Below are 26211 nucleotides of genomic sequence, written 5' to 3'. Positions count from 1 at the left end.
AATTGTTCATTTTATAAATGGAAAAACTGAGCCCCACAGAAACAAAGTAATTTCCCTGTAATTCCAACTGATCATGAAATGTAAACCTAATTCCTCCTATTTCAAATTTCCACTTGGTCTCTTTTCCTTCAACAGTTCCTCATATGGCTTGGTCTGCAATATTGTAACAAGGATCATGGATCTACAGTTAGAAGGAATCTTAACAATTCCCTGGTCCAAACTCCCTATTTTATAGATGAAGAAACTGAATCACAAAGAGACCTAGTGATTTTTTCCCAGCTCCACAGGAACAAAAGTCAGACAAATGGATATGAATCCAGTTTTTTTGACCCAAATCCAGAGCTCTTAATCCTATGCAAACTGCTCCCCTGAAGACAGGGGTTGTGTCTTATTTACTATTTGAAGCTTCCCCAGCACTGAACATGTTTACTAGTCATATCTCCTATCAGGTAGGTGACGCAGTGAATAGAATGAAGAACCTGGGGTCAAGAAGACACGAGTTTAAATCCAGACTCAGATACTTACAGGTTGGGTGATCCTGGTTAACTTCTTTTTGCCTCAGTTTCCTCATCAGTAGAATAGAGATAATAATGGCTACCTCTAAAAATGGTTGTGAGGATCAAATGAGAAAATAAATGTAAAGCATTTAGTAGTTTCCTGGCCCATAGTAAGGGCTATATCAATGTTAGTTGTTATTGTTATTGTTGTTATGAAAATGATAATGGTGGCAATGATGATAGTGATGATGATAGTTATTCTGCTGTGTATTGTTCAATGAACAAGGAGACCAAATGATATAGTCTATTTCTTTTGATAGATTATGATGGTCCTTGCCATCATCATGGCTATTTCTGCTTTCTCACCATCTCAATTTTCCCATATGAAATGGGGAGGTAGAATCAGGTGAGCTCTAAGTTTTACCTTCAACTCTTGTTTTGGTTTGCCTATTTCTGGATCATCTCTGCACATCACAATTGGCCTGGTGATAGGACCTGTTCCGGCACCTCCAACATCCAACTGGGGAACCTTCTCTAGGGATCCAACCAACCAACCTCATCTTGACATGCAAAATGGTGGATGGGGGCTGTTTAGGAATAACTTATACTTGATATGACTGCTGAGGGCTTAAACAATTTATGAAGCACTCCACCGAGGAAAGGAAATATCCCTCATCAAAGAACTACAAGAGTTAAAGATCCCTTGTGAGAAAACCTGATGACTTAGTGGACTAGAAATTGATTTCCCCACCTTATCATCCATCTGGAAGCCTGCCTTATGTAGCCTCAGGCCTGGGAAGGCTGCCCTCCCTCAATAATTTGCACAGATATTGGTGTTTATCAGAAACTGTCCAAACTGGGGCAGAGATGCAAGGGTGACGGGAGAGAAATAGCTGGGGAAAACTACAGGCGATAAGAAAAGAGTATCCATTTATTCTCTTGAGGATGGTTCCCTCAAAAAAATGTTTCATCATTTGGTGTAGTTAAAAGGAGACACCCCAGATTGTCACACTTATAATAATTACAGGGACTATGTTTGTTTTCTCAGGGATATCCTCTGGCCCCCAAAAGAACATCAGTTGTTTCTTTGGGTATCTTTCTTATCAAAAGCAAATGTCAGCCTCTCTTCTCTGCAATTGTTTTACTTGGGAGTGAAAATCTATATACTCATGCCTCTCTCTGGGAAGTCAAGTAGACAAAGACCTGGACTAGAAGCCAGAAGACTTAATTTTCATGACCACAATAACCACTGGAAGTCCATTTTCCTATTTGTGCCTCAGTTTTCTTAGCTAGAAAACAGAATTCAAATTAATCATATCTCTAAGTAATATTGTTATTTTGAAACTATTAAGAGTAATAGCTAGCATTTATATAGTATTTTAAGATTTTCAAAACACTTTATAGATATTTCATTTTATTCTCACAACAATCCTTGTTGTGGTGGGTGTTGTGAGGTACCTTGTTGTGAGGTAGATATTATTGTTATCCTCATTTTACTAATGAGAAAACTGAGGCAAGCTAAAAATAAGTGACTTTCCCAGGATCACATAGGTAGGATCTGAAGCTAAATTGGAACTAAGTACTTGCTGAATCCAGGTCCAGAAATTTTTTCACTGTAAAATTAAGTTGTCAACCCTTCCTAGACCCATGATTTCATGATTGAAGACTCTCTTTCTGCTGATACAGATATCCACCTTCCTCTCCATCCCAGACCTTAGCAGACTATATCCATTGGCTGCTATTTCTAGAAATTTCATCATCTGTTGGCCAAACTATAATGATGAACCCCTTTCCTCAGTCCAAGGACCTGACTTAACTAGACCCATAATTGTTGAAGTCTTTCCAGCTAACAATCTATAAAGGCAGCCTTTGAAAACTCAAGATTATCTGTGCCTGGCTAGGGCCCATCAAAAGAGAATGTTATTGGAGACATTTAAAAAATAAAATGGCAGCAACATTCATTATGGGCTTTGACTGATGGACATGACACTAAGCTATGTGATCCTCTACTGGTCATTTGCCTTTTCTGGAACTCAGGTAACCCCCTACAATATATCTACTAAATCACAGGTGATGAGGTACGTCACTGACTTGGAGCCTGCTGAGTGACAGTCCTCATTACTTCCCACCTGAACTATTGTAATAATATTGGTCTCATTCCCTCTAGTCTCTCCTCTGTCTGATTCACCCTACACACCTTCACACATGCAGCTGCCTAAAGCACATTTTGGACCATGTTACTGCTTGCTCAAGAAGCTTCCATGACTTCCTAGTACCTTTAGGATAAAATTAAAACTCTGTTTTGATATATAATGTCCTTTAAAGTCTGGCTTCAATCTCTTTTTCCAATCTAATTTTACCTTATTCTTCCTCACATACACACAGATTGACTAATTTCCTTTTTTCTGTTTCCTATAAGTTGCATTCCATCTTCCACCTCCACTTTACTCCTTCTTCACCCACATATCGTGGAACTCCTAGCTGTTTTCAAGGTTCACTTCTATCTCCTTCATGAGACCTTTCCTGTTTCTTTCATTGCTTTCAACAACAACAACAAATTACTTTATATTTACATTTTTGTGTACGTGTTGTTCCTTGCTCCTTCACCCCCAAAAGAGTGTAAACTCATTGAAAGAAGAAAGTCTTTTCATTTTTCTTTGCATCTTTATTGCATAGCACAGACAGGTACATAACAGATATTTAATGAATGATTGTTGACTTGAACAGGAGTGATGAAATTCCAGGTCCTTCAAAAACATGGTCGTAGATTGGAAGGCACCCTAAATCACAGAGCTTTCAAGCTAGTCCAGTGAACTCAAATACCAAGTAGTCCAATACTACCTGTTATTTTGCAGATGAGGAAAATGAGAAATGGGGCATGTGACTTGTTCAAAGTCACACAAAGAAGAAACAGGATTCAGTCATCACTTTTCTGATGTAGCCCCCTTTCCTCATTACATAATATCTCCATATTTAATTATGTGGCCTAACTATAAACAATAGGGAGAAGGGGTAGAAAGGAAACTTTTAGCTTCAAATAGGGAGCTGTCCAAAAGTGGAAGTGTTTGTTTTAATAATATTAACAATATTTGCTGGAATTTCTTTAAGTCATGATGTTTTACAAAGTGCTCTACCCAAATTATCATGATTGAGTCCTTATTCCTGGAGGTAGTCAACTAGAAGCTGTTGACCAATTGATTGTCTGGGATGTTATAAACAGGCAGGTGATCTCTGAAAGCCAGCTTTGAAAGATCTCCATCTCTGGAGATAAATTCTATTTCTGACAATCCCTGTCAGAAATCTCAGTTTCCTCTTTAGTAAGATGAATGGATTAGAAGTTCTCCCAGCTCTAGATTTATGTTCCTATGATGATATGAGTCTATGATTCAGATTCAGAATAGGAGCAGGCAGAGAAGGAATGGTGATTTTCCTGAGAAACCTCCTCATAAGTCAGGCTTTGGAGTACGTTGAGGACTTCAGCCCCAAGGTATTCCCTGCATAGGATTGCCTTAAATGCATGGAAGCTAAGGGGTTCAGATTTAAAGGGTATATGGGACTAACAAAGCTGCTGCCTCCAGAGCTCCAGAGGTTACTGGTTCTTCACAGAAGCCAGCAGTGTAAAGCTCGAGGCTCAAGAAGCCCAGGACCCATCTCCTGATCCTCTGCAGGTAGAAAAGGAGCATCCACTGTCAGGAAACTCTTAGGAATGGTGGCTCTTGCCTAGACTATCAATACTGCTAGCATCTCCCTCCTCCTTTCCTTCCTTTCCATCCACTTCTTTCCCTTCCCCCAAGTTCTCTTCTCTCTTTTCCATCCTCTCATCCTCTCCCCTTGTCTTCCCTCTTCAGTTCTTTTTTCCCTTTCTTTCCTTCTTTCCTCTCCCCTTCTCTTCCCTCTTCACTTCTTTTTTCCCTTTCTTTCCTTCTCTCCTTTCCCCTTCTCTTCCTTATTTTCTTCCACCTCACAACACCTCCTCTCCTCTTCATTCTCCTCCACTTTTTCCCCCTTCCCCATCTTTCTGCCTTTCCCTAATACAGAAACAAGGCATGGTATAGTGGAAAGAGGGCTGAGTTTAGAATCAGAGAACCTAGATTCAAATCTCTTCCACTATTTACCATCTTCTGCATGACTTTGGGAAAATGACTTAATATCTTTTGGGCCTCAGTTTCCTCATCTTTAAAAGGGTCACTAAATCACTAGATCACCTCAGAGGTCTCTTCTAGTTTTAGGTCTAGGATTCTGTGATAGTAGGAGCCATCATGAGGGAGCAGGATCAGAAACCAACCCATTACCCTCTCTAGTCTCCAGAGTAGGATTCCCAGAGAGGGAGCCATCACATTGAACTCTCTCATCTAAGGTACTGGAACTGAAAAATCACAGACTCTTAAGACCAGAAATTCCTCAGAGACCATCCAGTGCAATCCCCTTACACACACTTTCCAAACAGGGAAACTGAGGCCCAGCGAAGAAAGGCATCATGACCAAGGTCAGAACAAGCAGAGATCTGAGCCTAGGTTTTTTGCTTCCTAGTTCACTATTTCTTTCCATATTCCTGTGGGAGCCTGTGCTTCTCCCCTTCCCCCCTCTCTCCATCACCCATCAAACCCCCTGCTGCTTTCCCCTCCCCTGGAAGACCACAGGAGAAGTACCTATCCCCTCCCCACAGTTCTAAGCAGCAGGCTCAGTGAAGGGTTAAAACAGGAACCAAAAAATAATAATAAAAATAATAATTCATTGTAAGATCTTCAAAAACAAATTCAGATTTTTTTAATTATATCAAATTAAGGTCATTAAAAGTTAAGTTGTGTACTGAGAGCATTTTTCGATGAAAGGTGCTGTAACATCATTATTTCTCCCCAAAACGCACTCGCTGTACATTTCTCAAAGCCATCAGGCTTGATTGAAAGCTAATGAAAAAGCTGTCCTGCGTCAGTTTATTCCTTGTATCCATTAAGAATAATTACGGCTGAACAATTTTTGATGCCTGTAACCTTCGCGAGTGTTGCTAATGGCATTATAAATTGCTCCTTGTCCAATGACTATGGCGGGATGCTTAATTCAAAAGCGCTCTGTCAACAGGGTTGATTTGTGGGGCTAATGAGTGCGTTTAAAACAACAGCCTCAGCTCATGCATCCTAATGTCAATAAGAGGATGTGGTTCAATAAGGAGGCTTGTCCGTAATAATTAGCAGGGACAAATGCTCAGGATTAGGCCGATCACAGCGTTAATGGCCCGGCTTTCAGCCCATTAAAGGGAAAGTTTCAATCCTTGCCTTCTCAGGGGGCTGACTCCCAACTTTTCAGGGTGCTAGGGCTGGACTAGGGTGCAAGAAGATAAGTGAAGAGGATCACAAGATCATGCAGGTAGAGCTGAAAGATCTCAGAAACCATTAGGGACAACCCCTTCATTTTATAGAGGAGACCCAGATAGGTTCAGTCAATTTTCCAAAGTCATACTCATGGTAAGTTGAACTGGAATTCAAACTCAGAACCTCTGCCTCCAAACCAAGCACTTTTTCCCTACTTTGCTTCCTAAAGTGGGGTTTCAGAATCTCTATTTGGCCATGTTTGTCTCTGCATACAACCCAGAACCATGCAGTCCTGCACAGTCCAACCCAAGTTTTCCTCCTTTGGGGGAGTTGGCAAAATTGGCTTTTCCTGGTGGATTTGTTAGGGCTAAGCAAAATTGAACATAGGAATTCTAGTTCCCAAGGCAAATTGAATTGGGGAAAGAGGGAGGAGAAGGGAAAAGGAAGGCAATCCTCTCAGGCAGATGTGGTTGTACCAGGAGAGGGGACAGGCCATCCTTGACAGAGATTGACTTTTGAGCTCTGAAACTTGAATTCCGGAGGAAACAAGGAGAAGTCAAAGCAGGGAGAGCAGAGGTAGAAGAAATCAGGATCTAGGAGAGAAATGGGACCAGAGGAGTGCCAGAGCCAACTTGAACCAGCTCTTGCAGGTCGAGTTCAATTTTCAGTGTGAATGTTTCCATCTCAAAAATAGGCTACCACTACTAATTACAGCTTGATTTATTGTTTTGTTGATTGTCTAGACCTCAAAAAGTGAAAGAGATAACCTCAATAATGACGTTTAAACTTATAGATGTATTGGGTATACATTTTTGAGAACCATTAAACATTTAACAGCACACCCTTAGGTGGGCACCCTTGAGAGTATAAGCCCCACAAAGGAACAATTGTGCTTCATGGCAAAGGATTAGGCATAGAGATTGAGGGTTGGAGGAACAATGTCCTGATTACCCTGTCTCAGTTAAGACTCTTAGCCCAGTTCTTGCACTTTCAACAAGTCAAGTCAATCAATACTTTCAATCAAACACCTGCTATATAAAAGGCTTTGTGCTATGGATGAGGGAGCTAGACAGATAAATTAAGTCTAGTGCTGTGAAGTTCACAAACTCGAAAGGGGAATATGACATAGATACAAAGAATAATATTGCACATCATCAGATACAATAAATACATAGTAAGTGATTTGGTCTAGGCAAGATTTAGGGAAGGAAAGATCACTTCTAACTAGAGGGATGGGAGATTTTATGGAAATATAGCCCCTGAACTTGGACTTAATTGATGGGTAGAATCTTCAGTAGAGAGAGATAAGGTATAGGAGTCAGATTCTAGGCATAAGGAACAGAATAAATAATGACATGGATGTGAAATAATAGAAGACATGAGACAGAGGCGGCCAATTTGGCTCAAGTAGAGTACATGAAGGGAATTAATGTAATATAACTTGTAAATATAAATTGTAGTCAGATAGTGGAGGGCCTTACCAAGCTAAGACATTTGGGATTTTAGGCAATGGATAGGCACTGATGTTTTTAGAGCATGGGAATGGCAATGATATCAGTGTCTTATGAAGTCTTTCAGGGAACACATAAGATTGAGTAAAGGTGGAAAGACTAAAGATGGAAACCTGAAGATACATGAATTTACAAAGTTTTAAGAACTCTGATAAATGCAATAGCCAACCATGATTCCTAAGGACTGAGGAAAAAGATTCAAGACTCAAAATGAGAAACTGACTGATGTGGGAATTTATCTTGTTTGATTATACATATTTGGAATAGGATTTGTTTGTTTTTTTTTAATGGGGGGGAGATTGGAGAGAGAAAATAAGTGCTGTTAATTAGAAAAATTAAAATGAATAAAAAACAATTAAAACAAATAACTAGACAATATTGAAGGCCTCTTATTTCTAAATCTGTGCAACATTTATATGAAGTTAGGGGCACAAAGATAAAACAAAGCATAATCTCTGTCCTTAAAGAGCTTCCAGACTATATGCCTCATGAGAGAGTATGAGTGACATGGAATCCTTCAACCAATCCTAATAGTATAAACTACAATTTTATTATTCATCTGATCACCTTTCTCTATATTCTCCACATCCTTTCTGAAATATGGTGCTCAGAACTGAATACAGTTTCCTCATATAGACTGATCAGGGCAAAGGACAAAGGGACTATCCTAGTCTTAAAACAGTTTTAAAAAAACCCTCCCATTAGTTTTTTTTTGGAACAGAAGGATGGCACAGAGATGATTTGTATTAGTTTGAGGTACATTAAAACACTGAGATCTTTTTTAGGAGCAGTTATTGAGCCATGCCTTTCTTCCCATCTTGTACTTGTGCAGTTGATGCCTTGAACCAGAATATAGAGTCTTACATTTAATCCTATTAAAGTTCACCTTCATTGGTTCTTTATTCCAGTCTCTTGAAATATTTTCAATCCCATTTTTGTTGTCTACTTTGTTAGCCATCTCTTCCAACTTTCTGCCATCTGCACATTTGATAAGTATGTCTTTTATGTTTTTGTCCAACTCACTGATGAAAAAAAGTGTTAAACAGCATAGGATAGATGAAGGACTGAGCCCTGGGGCACTACAGTGGATTAGAGCCATGCCTTTGGATTAGCACTGAGTCATTAATCAGTGCCTATAAAATGAGAGATTGAGATAAAATGATCTCAAAGGTTCTACCCATTTCTATGATTCCATAAATTGCTTTCACCACCAATGAGACTTTAGGCATGTCATTACTGTCTCTGAGATTCAGTTTTCCCCTTTGTAAAAATGAGAGAAATTATACTAGATTGCCTCTATAATGCCTTTATAGCCCTCAGTTTCCTCATCTGTCAAATGGGGAGGTAAACCAAATGATCCCTAAAATTCCATCTGGCTCAAGCTTATGATCTTACTATTCTCTAATCTAACCCTTCTATTAGATAGAGAATGAGACTGAGACATAGAATGAGGAAGAGTTTTGCTCAAGGTCCCAAGAATAGAACTGAGATTTAGCATTAGCACTTTTAGTCCAACATTCTTCCAGTGGAAACATACTGGTGAAAAAAATTGCTCCATGTGTACATATGTGAGAACACCTGGAAGTGAGGATGGATAGGAGGGGAAGACATTGGGAACAGATAGTTGTTGGGCAGTAGTGGATTAGAAAATGTTTAACAATAAGCTCTCCAAAAAAAAAATCTCTGAACATACTTTTAAGTTTAATCTACATCATTAACACTTTCTTAAATCTTTGTTGTTGTTGTTGTTAATGTTATTTTTTTTTGTTGTATTTGATTCTTTATGACACAGTTTGGGGATTTTTTTTGAAAAGGTACCCGAGTGGTTCACCATTTCCTTCTCCTACTCATCATATAGATCAGGAACTGAGGCAAATAGGGTTCAGTGAACTCTCAACATACACCTAGCATATATCTAAAGCCAGATTTGAGCTCAAAAAGAAGTCTTCCTAACTTCAGGGCTGGCAGTCTATCCACTGTACTACCAGGCTGCCCAAACTTCTTAAGTTTAGATCATCAACAAAACATAAATTGATGCCTGAGCATCAGCATTTTCCAGTTTCTGAGATATAAATGCTCACACTGAAAATTTAACAATCATCTTTTGCAATGCTAATTCAAGTGGACTGCAGCACATCCCTAGATGTGGAGGGGCAGTCAAGAAATGTTTGCAGGAAGCACCATTGTAGGTTAAGATTTGGAGGTTCTCATCCATATGTTTTTTCTGTGGAGAGGTATGACCATATACAGTAAGCATGAGGAAAAGCTGTGCATTTGGGACTATAATATTAATTATAGTACTATAATGATTAATTATAGTTGCATATTTCCTTTATCAAAAACAGAAAGAATCAAACTAAATTTTCTTTCTTTTTTGACAGGGTGACTAGGCTGGGCAGTCAGGAAATCATAATATAGTTTACCTCTACTTTAACAAGTTGTTTGAAAACCTTTTAGAAAAGACATAAGGTTAAAGGCTAGATGAGAGTACAATTAGATGGATTCAAGACCTGATGAATGGCCAGAGCCAAAGAAGAGTCATTAATAGCGGACTAGAGAGAACAATTAAGTCAGGAAGACCTAAGCTTAAAACGGATACTTATTAATTGTGTACTAGACAAAGTAGGCAAATCACTTGATCTCTGTTTGCCTCAGTTTCCCTATATGTAAAATGAGGATAGTAGTAGCATGTACCTCCTAAGGTTGTTGTGAGGATCAAATAAGATGAGATTTGTAAAGTGTTTTGAAATCTTAAAGTGTACATAAATGATAGTTATTATTATTGTTGTTGTTGTTATTGATATTTACTTGGAAGGCTACACTAGAGTCCCTCCTTAGGATCTGGACTTAGCCTTGTATTAAATATAAAACCATGTTCATCATTGATGAGATAGATAATGTACCTGTCAAGTTTGCAAAAGACACAAAGCTAAGTGAATAAACACCCTTGGTGACAGGCTAGAGAATTGAACTATATCTTATGAGATGAAATTTAAGAGATAAATATAAAATTGGGTTCAAAAAAATCAACCTCACAAGCACAAGATGAAAGACCATGGATAAAAGGCAGCTTATCTGAAAAAAGCATCTCCAATTGTATTAGATTACAAGATCAATATGAGTCACTGGAGTGACATGGCAGCCAAGACAGCTAAGCTTTTGACTCAACTAGACTGTTCTGATAGGCACGTCATTCTAGAATTAGAGAGGGGAGGGTCAAAACAGTAAGCTGGTGAATGTTTAACAATCAGCTTTCCTAAAAAAAAATAATAATAAATAAATGCCTGGTACATTTTAAGTTGAGTATTCATTATTAACAACTAAAAAATCAACCAAACAATAAATCAAACCCAGATTTGTAGCATTTGCCATTTATAAATCAAGCCCTAATTTGTAGCATTTGCTATTTCTGAGGTGTGAATGCTGCAGCACAGGCATGCTAGAACCAGATCCCACAGATCTGCTAGAGAAGATTGTTAAATTTTCAGTGTGAGTATTTATACCTCAGAAATTGACAAATGGTACAAATCATGGATTTTATGGGTTGTTTCTAGACTTAAGAAAGGAATGAAAAAATGTTGATAGTACAGATTAAATTTAAAAGTGTGTCATGGGCCTATTTTTCTTTTTTGAAAGCTGGTTGTTAAACATTTACCAGCACACTCATGAAATGTTCACACTGAAAAATTGATAGGTAACTCTCATGAGTCAATTCAATCCGACTCCAGCACATCCCTGGAATAGTCCCACTATATTTTGCCTTGGTCAGAACACATCTAACTGATTGTGTGCAGCGCTAGGACCCTCATTTCAGGAAGGACATTGATAAATAGAAGAACACCCAAAGGAGAGCAATGTAGCAGGATAGTGAAAGGCCTAGAATTATATAAGGATTAATTCAGGGAATTGAAAAAAGAGACTCGGTGGGAGTAAGAAAGAGCTTGGTAGCTCCTTTCAGTTAGTTGAAGGACTGTCACTTTAAAAAGTGATTAGTCTTGTTCTGCTTGTCCCCAGAGGACAGAATAAGAAACATTGAGTAAAAGTTGCAGAGAGGAAAATTTAAGTTCAATAAAGGAAAGGAAGGAAAAGGAAGGCAAGGCAAGGAAAGAGACCGACTACTTGTATGTTATAAAAGGGATTCTTGTTTAGGTATAGATTGGATTCAATGACCACCAACACCCCTTTACAACTCCAGAATTCTGTGATCCGTATGCTGGTGTGAGTGAGACATGTCTGAAGGAGAGAGAGCACATCTATTTATGGTTGCGGGGTCCAAATGTATTTTTCCTTCAGTATAGGAAGGTATCTATGTGCCTATACTAAAGATTAATGATAATAATAATAAATATAAATAAACTTAGATAATGCCTACTATATGCCAGGTGGAGGCAGCTCAGTTGAGAGAATGCTTGAGTCAGGAAGACCTGACTCCAAATTTAGTCTCAATCGCTTACTAACTGTGTGACCCTGGGCAAGTCACTTAACCTGTTTGCCTTAATTCACTAGAAAAGGAAATGGAAAACTATTTCAGTAACTTTATCCAGAAAACATAGTACTGGACAGTATTGGTATCTATAGGGTTACTGAGAGCTAATATGATTAAATAATGTGCCACATATGTGCTAAGTCCTTTACAATTATTTGATCCTCGAAAGCAGATTATCCCTCTATCAGAAATCCTGGGCAAGAAGGAATTGGGGGAGCAAATAGGGGGTGAAAGGAATGAGGACAAAGCCCTGGTCCCTGAAATGTACTATTTAGGACAAGATATTGCTTGCTCTGCTCCCTAAGTTATAAGCTCATAGATCTAAGGTCATAAGGAAATTTAAAAGTTATCTAGCCCAACTGCTTCATATTGCAGATGAGAAAATTGAGGCAGAATAAGATAAAGTAATTAGGCCAAAATCCCAAACCTTAGAGATGAAATTTGAATCTAGATCCTCTTGACTCCAGGGCCAGGCTTCTTCCCATTGTATCCCAACACTCCCTCCCATCCCTGACCCATCCCAGCCTCCCCCGTCCAACCTCATCTGCAGGAGCTCTGAATGAACAACCCGGGAGACAAAGAGAGGAAACCTCTTCCCTCTGCTCCATCTGAACGGGACAGGAACCCTAAACTCCCCAGCTCAGGCTGTACACTCTTGGCTAGCATTCACATGTTATTTGAATTATTTAACTGAATCTGAACCTTGCCAAACAATGAAGGGAGTATTATTTTTCTGTACAATGAAAATGCTCCTTTTAATAGCAGAGACCGTTCAATCAGAGTAAAGACTGGAGTCATTTAAAATAATCTCTCTCAGATGTGTGATGAGAATGCTGTCCACACAATGGGCCAGCAGCTCTCTCCTCCCCCCAGAGCTGCATTCTAATTGCTTCATGCACCATCCTAGTGTGCTGATTCTCTTGCATTAAAGAGGAAGCAAGGGAGAACACAGATAGAGGAATTGGGAGAGGTGGCATGGGGGCGTGGAGAGGACAGGGGTCTAGGGGGGAAAAGCCTGGCTCATCTTTCTCTCACAATATTTTGTACTTGCATTATCCCACCGGTCTGAGCCCTCCCTTCTGCCACACCCTAGGGAAGCTCGGTGACACAGTGAATAGAGCACTGGATCTGCACTCAGAAGACCCGAGTTCAATCTTACTAGCTGTGTGACTCTGGGTAAGTCACTTACCTCCCGGGATTGTTGCGTGGATCAAATGAGATGATCATTGTAAAGTTCTTTGTGCTTGTCTCATAGTAAATGCTATACTAGTGTCAGTTATTATTATTATCCTATGTGACTCTTTTCCCTGTCTTAAATCAATCAATAATGATCTACTGTGGAACTGCTATGTTCCAGATACTTTCCCTGATGCTAGGAATACACTGACAAAAATGAAATAATACCTGCCCTCAAAAAGCTTATATTCTATTAGGCAAAATAACAGAAATGCATTTAATTATATACAGAACACACACAAAGTAGATAGAGAGATGATAGATAGACAGACAGACAGATAGATATAGATATAATATATGTAAGTATGCAATGCACCAGAAGCAGATACTAGAAGACAGTATTAAGATAAAGAAAAGGTAGTACTTATGTTGACTTCTCAAGGACACAGAGTACCTGTTATACACTAAGTGTATAATAAATGTTGACTTTCTAGGAAAGGAGGGGTATATTCCAGGCACGTGAGAAACAGCCTTTTAAGGGCACAGAGATCGGAGATGGGATATTATATGAACATCCAGCACAAGTCACTTGAACGCTGAGCCTCAGGTCCCTCATCTATAAAATATCACCTATAAAATATGGTGATAATAACATCTATATACTTTGGGAGGTTTAATGACAGAATAATACATGTAAAGTGCTGTATAATCCTTAAAGCCCAATCTAAACAATAAGTATTATTTTGGAGAATTATTTTGGAGGACCCCTTTCTTTGATTCTTTTAATTTTTTACTGAATGCTGATTCAGGACTTGGATTGTCCACATGCTCTTGTTCCTGCTACCTAACAGATATACCTCCTTTTCTGACCCATATACCTTTGATGATATCTTTGACATTGGAATGGCCTGCTGTTGCTCACCAGGCATCTCTGTGTCAATAACAAGTGGGATGCTTCTGAGAGTATGTATTGGACTGAATGATGCTGGTGTCTCTTCTAAAGCTTAAATTCTGTTGTTTCTGCCACTTTGAGTTTCCATTCCTTTCCAACTGAGGTAGAAATAGCGAATTAGCATCTTTTCTTTGCCTCCATCTTACCTTAAAGCTCCTGTTGAGTCCAGAGTTCCTGTCACTGAGACAGAAAATGTAGGTGCTCTTCCTACAAATAATGCTCTGGAAATTCAGATTTTACTCTTCTGCCATCTTGAACTGGGACTTTGTGGAGAACTCTAAAGAGAGATGTAGAACTTATCCCAGAGGAGAGAGTGACAAGTAATGCAATCAGAGTATTAGAAGAGAATGATCCAGTTATTCTCAGTTGGCCCTTGAAGACTCAGGTCTTCACAAGGTTTGGGTCTTGGGTCCTTTTCTCAACCTATGAATATCTAAAAAGGAATAAACCATTGCTGATATGGAATCCAGATCCCCTTTTGTCCAGACTCTCTTGGCCTCTGTCCCCCTTCCCTGTTTTAGAAATTATTGTTACTAATAACAATATCAACAATAGTAACAAAACAATTTTCTCAGGGATGTGCCATGGCCAGTAAAGCAAAACCATTACTAGTTCTATGCCTCAAAAATATCAAAGAAAGGGGAAAAGAATCTGTATGTACAAAATTATTATATTCATTCCTTTAGTGGTGGCAAAGAACTAAAAATGAAGGGGGTGTTGATCAGCTCGCAAATGGCTGAAAAATTATGGCCTATGAATGTAATAGAATACTGTTGTGCTATAAGAAAATATGAAAAGGACAGTTTCAGGAAAACATGGGAAGACTTTTATGAACGGATGTAAAGTGATGTGAGAGAACCAGAAGAACCATCTACACAATAACAACATTGTTTTCCTTAAAAAGCAACAACTTTTAAAAAATTTTAAAAACTTAAAAACTCTGGTCAATGGAACAACCAACCTTGACTCCAGAGGAATTGTGATGGAAGTTTGCTGTTTGCTTCCTGACAAAGAGGTGGGAGACTGAAAGTGAATATTGAGACTTGTATTTTTAGATATAGCCAATGTAGGAATTTTTTTGGCTTGATTGTGTGTATTTGAAAAATGGGTGTTGACTTTTCTTTCTCTTGTGCTATGGAGGAGGTAGGAGAGAGAGAAAATAAATACTTGTTATTTATTAATTAAAATTTTAAAATATATCAGCTAATTTGGAGCTATGCCCAAAGGCAATCAAACTGTGCATAATCTTTGATCCAGCAATTAGGTCTGTATCCCAAGAGACTGTAAAAGGGGGAAAATGGCCTGTTTGTACAAAATTACTTATAGCAGTTCTTTTTGAGGTGACAAAAATAAAAAAGAAATTGAGGGAATGCCATAATATGGGAATGACTGAACAAGTGATGATATATAGATGTAATGGAATGCTATTTTGCATATAATGAGTGGTTAGATCTCAGAAAAGCCTGGAAAGACTTACATGAACTGACACTGAATGAAATGAGCAGAACCAGGAGAACATTGTACACAGCAACAGCAACATTGTATGATGATCAATTATAATGGACTTAGCTCTTCTCAGAAATACAATGATCCAAGATGATAACAAGAGTCATGATGGAAAATGCTATCTACATTTACAGAAAGACCCATGGAGTCTGAATGCAGATTGAGACATACTATTTTCAGTTTCATTTTCTTTTGTTTTTCTTTGTAGTTTTTCCCTTTTGTTCTGTTTCTACTTTCACGACATGACTGATATGGAAATATGATCAACATGATTGCACATGTAGAACCTATTTCCTATTTTTTACCATCTTGGGGAGGGAGAGATAGAAGGGAGAGAGAAAGAAAATTTGAAACTCAAAATCTTATAAAATAAATGTTGACAACAATCTTTACATGTAACTCAAAAAATAAAATTCTATTAAAAATAAACAATTGCACAGAAAGCTAAATATGTATATATATATATATGTATATATATATATATATATATATATATATCAGTTATTGATGATGAATCTCTCTATACTTGGCTAGAGTGGTCCTTATACATCAATCTGTTTTTGGAGACCTGTTCTTGGGGCCCTTGCCCATGGAAAATATTTTGGCTATATATAATCCGGACACTTGGGATCTGAAGCTGGAATGAGGTCTTAGAGATCAGTTGGCCTAATCAATTCTTTTTACAGATGAGGAAGGTAAGGTCCAGAAAAGAGAAAGGAGATTGGCTAAATTCACACAAATAATTAATAGCAGAGCTAGGGTTGGAAGCCAGTGCTCTCAATTCAGATCTAGTCCCCTTTTTGCTCTGCCAAGAATCTGCCTCCATTTTGTGCTCTATAGGACAGTTGTGAATGCAAACGAAAACTGCTGATAATTATAAAGCGCTATATAGTTGGCACTGACTATTAGTATTATTATTCACAGGAGGGCTCCTGGCACCCAGAGATAAATGTGAGACGTGACATGTCATGGGGATATTTTTACTTGATGGAACTGTGGGAGGGGAAGTCTGGCATTCCCTCTGCTTTTAGGAAACACAGGCTTAGTCTGGTCAGTTTGGGGGTGCCCTAACGTGACAAAATGAAAGTACAAACCAACAAGCGTGATCTGGTACTGTGTGAGACAGCTTCATCATTTGTTGAGCAAACACCCAGTCTTGTCAGAGAGTGAGACATTGAGAGATGGCTGGTCAGGATGACTTTGGTGGGTCTCAGAAAGTTGACAGCTCATAAGTTAATATATTCACATTTATAAACATCTCCTGGCATGGTTCTCATAGCTGTAAAGAACCTTAGAGATCATTTAACTCAATCTTCTCATTTAGCACATGAAGAAACTGAAGCTTAAATGTGCCTAAAATCACACAGTAGGTGGAGGATGAGGGGAATCATAGGGTGATGATTCCATTTAGGTAGAAATAGAAGAGATTTCAGAAGCCCTCTAGTCCCGTGGAATCACACTGAGAAATGGAGACCACTAAATCATTCAGAGAGATCTCTGCAGTTACATACTGACTTAGAAAAAAACAGATTAATATTATCTATGTTCTATTATATTTTTAACTTATTTTGTTAAATATTTCCCAATTACATTTAAACTGGTTCAAGCCTCACCGGGGAGTCTTGTGGGTCAAACATTGTCACTTCAGTTGTATTCCAACCCTCTCATTTTACAGGTGGAAAAACTGAGACCTAGAAAAATTAAGCAAGTTGCCTAGTCTGAGGTGATATGGAGAATGTCACAGGTAGAATTTAAACATAGGGCCTTCTGATCAAAACACCAGTGCTGTGCGTGTGTGTACACATAAGTTCATCTGCTAAGAGTAGAAACAGCACAAACTTGAGTCATAGGCCTGTGATTAGGCCAAATGGTTGTTGGGGTGGAGAGATGAAAGGGTCATAGACAATACCATTGTTCCCACCATGGTTGAGCTCTTGACTAGAAGTTTTATGATGGCACAAACTGTCTTAATCATCTTTATATCCTGCACAGAACTAATTACCATATACTCAGTTAATGTTTGTTGCATGAATAAGTTAATATTAGTAACAATAATAATAACCACAATTTTTCTGAAAAAGATCCTGGGGTTTTAGTCATTTGCAAGCTCTAAGAGTCAGCAGCATGATGTGATAACCAAAAAGTTCATGTGATCTCAGGCAGCATTGAAAGGGCACAACTTCAAGGAATAAAGAGGAGTCAATTGTTTCATCCCATCTCATCTGCAATGTTGTGTTCAGCTCAAGGACCACAGTTTAAGAAGGAAGATGATAAGCTGAGGAGCTTCCATGGAGGGGCAACCAGATGGCAAAGGGCCTTGAATCCATGACACATTAAAGGAAGTGGACATATTTAGATTGGAGTGGGGGAGGGAGACATAAATAGTTGTCTGTTTGGACCCCAAAAGGAAGAGTTGAAACAATGGGTAGAAGCTGCAAAGTGACAAGTATTTGATGTCAGGAAAAATTTTCAGCAATTTAAAATTGTTCTAAAAGAGGAATGGGAAGGAAGGAAGGAAGGAAGGAAGGAAGGAAGGAAGGAAGGAAGGAAGGAAGGAAGGAAGAAAGAAAAGAAGGAAGGACTTAGACTGAGACTTCCTTTTGTTAGTCACTTGCTAGTCTCAGGCACAGTCTTTCCCCCCAAATTGTGTGGATAGATATCCAGTCTGGTGCTAGGAACCTTGCAGTGGGGCATATAAAAAGAAAAAAGTAATGACTCCCTCTCAACATCACTTTATGTTTACAAAGTCACTCCATCACAACAACCTCACCAGAAATGTGAATGTTATTGTCCCTATTTTATAGACGAAAGACAGATTCAGAGAGTCCCAGCTATCCAAGACAATATGTCTAGGAAGGGGAAAAAGTAGGACTCAGAATCTGGTGTCCTGTTTTAGGATCACAGAATATAGAGCACACGAGGTAAATACTATGGTTTCTGTGAAGTTGCTTGTTTTTTAGTTCTTTACATAGATTTTATAAGGCAGCATGACACAGTCAATGGAGAGCTGGCCATGGCCATCCTAGCCAAAACAAAATCTAGATTTAAATATAAGGATTGAGTCAGTTAACTCCTTAGTGCCCCCAAGCAGCTTTCTAGGACTATATGGTATCGACTTGATATTAGTAGATGGAATTTCCTTATCAGGGACATCCTTGTATCAGTGAAACCATAGGTATACTCCCTGACCATATTCTTATCTCTTTAGGAAATTTGGAAAATTATTTTATATGCATCCTCTCATTTGAATTGCAAAGCAAAAGTACCTAGAGGTATTGTCATTCCATATCACAAATAAGGAATCCGAGCCTCCCAGAGGTGAAGTGACTTGGTCAGACTCACACAACAGTCATCATTAGTCAAGATTTTAACCCAGATCTTCCTAAGTCCAACTCTGACCATTGCTATTTCTTGACCTCTGGGTCCATCACTTAGAATCATGTTTTTCTCATCTATTGATAAGGAGAGCAGACTCAGATGGTTTCTAAGTTATTTTTCAGCTTTATCTCACATGAAGCTATGAAATGAATGACTAGAAAAGCTTTTATTAGATATTTACTATGTACCCACATTGAGAATACAAATAAAGAAGAGAAAGGGTCTGTGACCTCAAGGGGCTAACATTCTAACGGGGAGGTGGGGAGAGCGGAGAGAGAGACAAGACATCAAAGGGAGGAATAGCTAGGGAAGAGTGAGTTCACAACATAAGATAAACAGTTAAATGGACTATCATAGACTTGGGGTGAAGATGACATTAAACGTCATCTAGTCCAACTTAAAAGACACTGAGCACCAGAGAAGTGATTTTTCCAAGAGAGAAAACATGGTAGATACAGTGAGAAAAATGCAGAGAACCTGGTTCAATTCCAGCCTCAGACAGTCAATACCAATATGGCCGCTGGCAAATCAATGAATCTCCAGGTCTCAGTTTTCTCAGCTGTAAAATTGGGATTATTCAATCAGAATATATAGAGGCATCGATTCAGAGCTATAAGACTCTCTTCCAAAATGGCCTCTGAGGTCCCTTCCAGCTGGACATCTGTGACCCTATAATTCTTCCAGTTCTAGGTTTACGATTTTTATCCAGTCCAAGTCACTCAGATAATAAATAGCAGAGTCTGGATTTGAATCCAGTTCCTCTTCAGGCTTCTTTCCACTGCAGCATCCCCCTCTGAAGCAATTCAGGCAGGAAAAAGGCTGAGAGTTAGCCGGTCATGTGTTGGAGACAATGAGGAGGCCACCCTGGCTAGAACAGAGGGTCCATGAGGAGGAGCAGGGGGCTGTAAACTTCAATAGGTTGGGTGGGGACAGACTGCGGAGGGCCTTGAATGCCAGGCGACCCCCTTACTGAGCTGTTGTGAGGATCAAATGAGAGCATGTATGTGAAAGGGCTTCGGGGAATACAAAAGCTCCAGCCTGAAATCCTCTGAAAGGGTCATGGGGGTGATTCTGAAGAGATCCTTGAAAACATGAACAACAGAGTGCAGATGCTGGAAGAGGGGGGAGTTCTTCTCCACAATTAAAGCTAAGTGCCTCAGAAACACGCAGCCCGAGTCAGCAGGGATTGGATGCTCTGTCTTTCGGTACAATGAGCTACCTTGGAGCAGTGGGAGGGCACTGGTGGCAGACCCTCCTCCTCTTTTTTCTCCCTGTCTGCTCTCAGACAGCCCTGCCCTTCCTCTTCCTTGCCCACCATCCCTGTCCTCCTTTCCATAGTATCCCTGCCTCCATCACTGTCCCTTTCCCCTCTGTTCTCCTTTCCTTCCCTCATATATTGTCCTACCCTCTCCTGTTTATTATATCCTTCCTCCTTTCTTTCTGTCCCTGCTCTCCTTTCTCCCACAATCTCCTCGGCTGCCTCCATTAGGACTTCTTCCTCTCCTCTCCTCCTTCACCTTCCAACCTTTTCCTCCCTTCCTCCCTCTTCCTCCATCTCTCACCTACTGCCTCATCCCTCCTTCTGTCTTTCCCTCTCCTTCCTCCCCAATCACTGCTCCCTTCATCCTTAATTTCCTTTGCTGCCTCTATCACTGAGTCTTCCTCCATCCCTCTCCTTCTGTCCTTCCTTTCCTTCCTTTTTCACTATTCTGTCCTCCTTTCTCCCCATTCCCTTCCTCAATGCCCCCTCTTCCCCTCCTTTTCTTTCCTTCCCTTCTCTCCTTCCTGTTCTTTCCATCCCTGTCCTTTCCCTCCCTCCCTTCCTCCCCCAACCGCAAAGGACAGAGCAGCCTGCCAAAGATTCTCAGTGGAGTGGCCAAGTGGCCACTTTGAATCCCAAAGTTTCTTAATGGAATCTCTCTTCCAGCTCCAACTCCTTGGCGTCCCTGAAACATATTTACCACTTGCAATAGAGGTGGCCTGATCAAGCTGCCGCCAATTTCTCATCCAGTCCCTGGGGAGAGAAGGACTGCATTAGGCAACTTGGAAATCTCTCAAGGGCCTTTTTGTCCCTCGCTGTCTTTCTTAAAGAGTTAGGGGAGAAAGTCATAAGAAATAAATGTTCCTATTGGGGGGCAGCCAAAAAAAAAAAAAACCCAACCTGGGAGAATCAGATCAGTTGGTCCCAAATGATAAAAGCTCCTTATTCCCCATTTGATTCCTTAGCCCTCATCTTTGAGGATGAGTGGGATTAGAATGCATATTTCAATAAGTAAACACCCCGGGCCTTATTTATTAAAATCTATTTGCATTTTTAAAAAAACCTAGCTCATTCTTCTTTATGTATTCTACTCCTCTCCTATCCCCAAACGATCCAAGAAGCACACGGTAAATACCTACTATCTGCTTACACTAGGTTCAGCAAGAGGGAAAATCTTTCCTTATCCTTACCTATCACATCTTACTGTCTGAGCCCCAGAGAGAATGGTAATGCTGAAGACACCAAAGGTGAAATGGCACAGGGAATAGGATCGAGGCGTTTTACCAGACTCTAACATACTTTTGGTTTGAAAATGCTAGACTAGATGCTTTTTAAACTCTGACAATCTGGGTTTCCAAGGTCCCTCCCAGCTCTGACATTTTATGCTCTGAGGCCCTTTCCAGCTTTAGCATACTTGTGCTAAGTTTCCTTCCAATCCTGATCATCTATATTCTACTCTCTGAGATCCCTACAATGCTAATGTTCCATGTGCCGTATTATAGTATCTCTTTAGCTCTAAAATACAATATTCTTGTTCTCTAAGGTCTTTATTTTTAAAATAGTCAGTGATGCAGCAATATGCCAGGGCTTCCCTTGGGTTCACAAAAGGAAAAAAAAAAACTGCTTCCCAGCTTCCCAGATGGGAAGAGATATAGCCTCTGGTAAAATATCCCTTTCCTTACTGCAGATGGAAAATTGTCTAAATTATTGCCATGTTGGTGGGTATATAAAAAACTGGAAGGAAGATTCCTCAGGGGCACTTCCCTCAGGAAAAATTATTGAATTTCTTGTGAGCAAAGAAGCAGCTGCAGTGGCCAGGATGGGTATGAGAGATTCAAGGGATCCAATCTTCCCATCCTTGTGAGTAAACTGAGAACAGGAGATCTTGGGGCTGGGTTGGGTTGGGCTGGCTTGGATCAGGTGTTAGGTGCTGGAAGGAGCCAAGGCAGGGACCTAGACTGCTTCTGAAGCTGCCTTGCACAGCTCTGGCAGAGGCCAGACCCAGATGCCAGAGAAATAGGGTTGGGCTACAAGTTTTGCCAACCCAAATGTCAAGGTTAGGGCAGTCTTGGAAAATTCCTGGATTCTGTGACTTATAACCTTTTCTTTTCAATTATTTAGTAAAAACCACTTTTAAAAATCTAGCAGTCCTCATGAGTGAGCTAAGAAGCAAAGACTTAAGCCTACTGAAGCCAGGAGTACTTGGGGGATCTGGGAACCCTGGGGGCCAGACAGGAAGGGGGGAGTGAAGGGGAGAAGCAGAAACAGATGGGACTCTGCTTCCTTCCCCCACATAGCTCTGGGACACACTTAGCACCACCTGGGTTTTTTTTATATCTCCCTTAGCTTGATTGTAACTGAGAGCTGGACTGAGATAGGTCTTGGTTCTGTGATGGGGTCCCTGCCCTCTCTTCCTAGCCTCCAGCACTTGGTATCATGGGAGGAAAGGGGTCATCAATGTCACTATGCTTGGTATATTGCTCCCATTGTCCCCAGTTTGTGAATTTTACCTCCTCCATCACAGGAGGAGTTTCCCACAGACACAACTTTCCAATGCACTCCATCTTGAGTCCTCCAGCCCAATCAGGATCTTCACTCAGTGAAAGGGGGAAGCACTGGGGCAAGAAATCAGTGACCAGCTATGGCCTATGACCCCCTGTCCCTTCAAGTCTGGAGCCCTTTCCCAAAGGAGTGTGTTTGTATATTATACAAAGAAAAAGACCAGCTGTTGGGAAACTAGGTTCCCAAGGCTCTGAAAGACTCTGAAAAGCTTCCTAAAAAAGTACCAGCCAGGAGAAAAGTCACAATGGCTCACATCTCCTCATGTCAGAGGGCTGTATGATCTGCAGGGTCACTTTTCAGTCATGTCTGATTCTCCGTGACCCCACTTGAGATTTTCTCGGTAGAGACAGTGGAGTCCTTTGGCATTTCCTTCTCTAACTCATTTTATAAATGGAGAAACTGAGGCCATAGAAGTGTGACTTGTCCAAGATCATATGTGAGGTGCCCTGGAAAGGGATCTTAGAAAGGTTTCAGGAATCTTTAGATTATATAATTAGATTATATATTTTATATATAATTAGATTATATAATATATAATAATATGCATATTATTATATTATATATAATAAAATAACATAATATATAATAGAAATAATTAGATTAGAAAGGAATCTTTAGAAAGATTCAAACATACACAACCCTCATTTTACTGAGAAAGAGCCTGAGAGTAATGTTCTTTCATATCATTTCAATACAAATTGCCTCATTCCTATAGTGATAGGAGGGTAGGGAAGCGTCCATCATGGGTACTGATTTCTTTGATCACTGTTGTTATTCGTCCTTCATTCTCAAAGAGGTCCATGACATCAGGAAGGGGATGCCATGACATGCAAGTAAGTTGGATTTAAGGGAGGGCAGCCTGTATAAGGTCACTTTCCTCACTTTCCCCTCCAGGGCCATCTGGGCTCACTGGTCAGATAGAGATCAGGACAATTGTAAGGAGCTCTTTAGGGAAAGGAAATAAGCATTTATTAAGCACCTTTTATGTACCAAGCACATATCATTCACAAATATTACTTCCTCTTATCTTCACAATAATCCTCAAAAATAGATGAATTTTTATTATTGTCAGCATTTTATAGTTGAGAAAACTGAAAATTGAGAAGTTAAATGATATAAGCTAATTAATACCTGAAGCCATATTTTAACTCAAGTCTTCTTGAGCCCGGCCCACTGTTCTATCCATTGTGCCAACTCACTGTCCTTCAGGATGGGGCTTTCTTCCTTGGTTAGTCTTTTTACACCTTATTAGATTTTTATGTGTGTGATGCTGTAGCCAAAACAACTCTCCCTATGATGAACATTTTAGCACAGAACCTGTCTGTCCCCTAAATACAGTCATTAGAACATCATAAGTTCCCCGAGTTCAGGGACTGTTGCCCTTTTGTCTTTGTAACCCAATACCTTCCTAGGGCCTGGCACTTATTAAACACTGGCTGAACTGAATTGAATTAGTCCTCGGAGGACAGACCCACAATTCATCCCTGGACTCATATTCAAGTCTTTCTTGTCTGGGAGGGCTTCCCAGGGCTCCCAGGATGGGAGATGGAAAGGGTCTTAAAGCCTCCTTTAGTCCAACCCTATCATTTTACAGTCCAGAGAGGCAAAAAGATTTCTTCTTCTTCCCACTTCTACTTAAGTGAGAAATTTAGCCTCCATTCAGTTGTCTTTCCAGGTTCTGGATGTTAATGATCTAGAGTGAGAAGCTACAAGATATAGCAGGTGGGACATTGAATTTGAAATCATAAAAAATATGCCTCAGAAATTTACTTATATGACCCAGAACAAGTCACTTTGCATGGTGCCTCAGTTTCCTCATCTGTAAGATGAGGGGGCTGGATGGCTTCAAGGAGTCATTCATGCCCGTGGTCCCGGGAGCTACTACAGTGTCCTGCTCCTTACTCCTGAGAACTGGGGCAAGGGCAGAGGAGCAGGGTTGCCTTGACGACACGATGCTCCCTTGCCCTCTGGGCCATGTGCTTCAAGAGCCCAGTCATTTTTATGTCACTAAGAGGCATCAGAGCCGAGCATGGGCGAGGTGCTCCATCATCAAGCCCTGGCCACAGAGCTGGTGAAGGATGCCTCCGACCAGGGAGTGCTTGGAGGAGCACTCCTCTGCCCACAAAGATCTCGGTGGATGGCATGATTAACTGAGCCCTGCAAATTGTAACCCTTTCCTCTAATGCACTTTCCCTGAATTAACACCAGGGAGAGGCGCAGGGTGGTGAGCCCACGACAAATTGCTGGAATGGGCAGTTAAACGGTGAGGTCGGAGGTTAAATGAACTCGGTTGTTTATGAGGACACAGCCCGCATCCATTTGCATTTTAATATTCTCTCAGTAAGACGGAAAACCATTTTGAGGACAGCTTGTTTGGAAATCCCATTAACGGGTTATTTATGGGCCTCCTGACTGCTTGACCCTTAGCCCTGTTTTGTTAAACATGGGCTAGACATGGATCAGATGGGCAGCGGGCCCGCCGCTATTGTTTGCCATCCCACTAAATGTCATCCGATTCAATTATTCTGACTCTGACACTTTCAAAATTATTACCCTCATAATGCGCAATCTTCCCTTTTTTTTTCCCTTTTGTCAACCTTATTATTTCTATCTTTGCAAAGGGACAGCTCCGTAGATGGGCCCTTCCCTAGTCGGGCAGGAGTTTGGGGGGACGGGAAGTGTGCTCCCTGCTCCTTCAGGTCGCAGATGACTCCCACTCAACCACGGGCCAAAGCAGAGAACCGAGCATCTCTAGGAGACTTCTTGGCCCATTTTATACCTGCTGCCAGGTTCACTGATCACAAGAGATTTCTAAGGAAGGCAATCCTTTTATCCTGTTCTTCTCTTCAGGGAACTGGAAATGCCGACGTTGAAGGAGTTAAATCAGCTCACACGGATCAGTCTGAAATTGTTGTGTGTCCTTCATTCTAGAAAAGGACCAATGACCTCAGGAGGGGGATGTTTGACTTGCAAGTGAATTGGTTTTAAATGAAGCAGGGCGGGGCAAAGTCATCACCTTCCTCCTCTCCTCCACAGTCAGCAGAGACGGGTAGCAATAGGTCAGGATGACTGGCAATGGCCCTGGATGCAGTGGGAGACCCTGGCCTTGGATAGTCTACGCAGGCAATAAGCGTCAGAGCAGAGTTTGACCAATAATGAACCATAATAGCTTGTGTTTTCATAGCGTTGCAAGGTTAATAGTATGCTTTTTTCCCCATGATAAGCGGTGGATAGGTGAGCCCATTTTCTGCTGACCTGTGGGGTCTGTTTGAATATTTTAATCAAAAGGAGCAAGGGTTAGAAAAGCAGGGATAGCCCTGCTCCCTTCCTAGGAGAACGAGCACACTACAGAGGATGTACCGGGAAGGGGTGGCTACTAGTGGGAGGCAGGAGAAGCAGGTTGTGGTCTCCTGGTCCCGCCAAGAATAAAGAAACAGCTCAACTCTTCCTGGAAATGCCTCCCCTAGTCGGGTGAGAATTCATGAATTCGTATAATTTCCCTTGGTGTTACAAGAAAAGCATCAGAATGACTTGAGTACAAATCCCAGCATCAATCCCTTCTACCTATATGGT

The sequence above is a fragment of the Sarcophilus harrisii genome, chromosome 3, assembly GCF_902635505.1.
Source record: "Sarcophilus harrisii chromosome 3, mSarHar1.11, whole genome shotgun sequence".
NCBI lineage: Eukaryota > Metazoa > Chordata > Mammalia > Dasyuromorphia > Dasyuridae > Sarcophilus > Sarcophilus harrisii.
The sequence above is the reverse complement of the archived record's forward strand: the minus strand, read 5'-3'. Positions refer to the sequence as shown.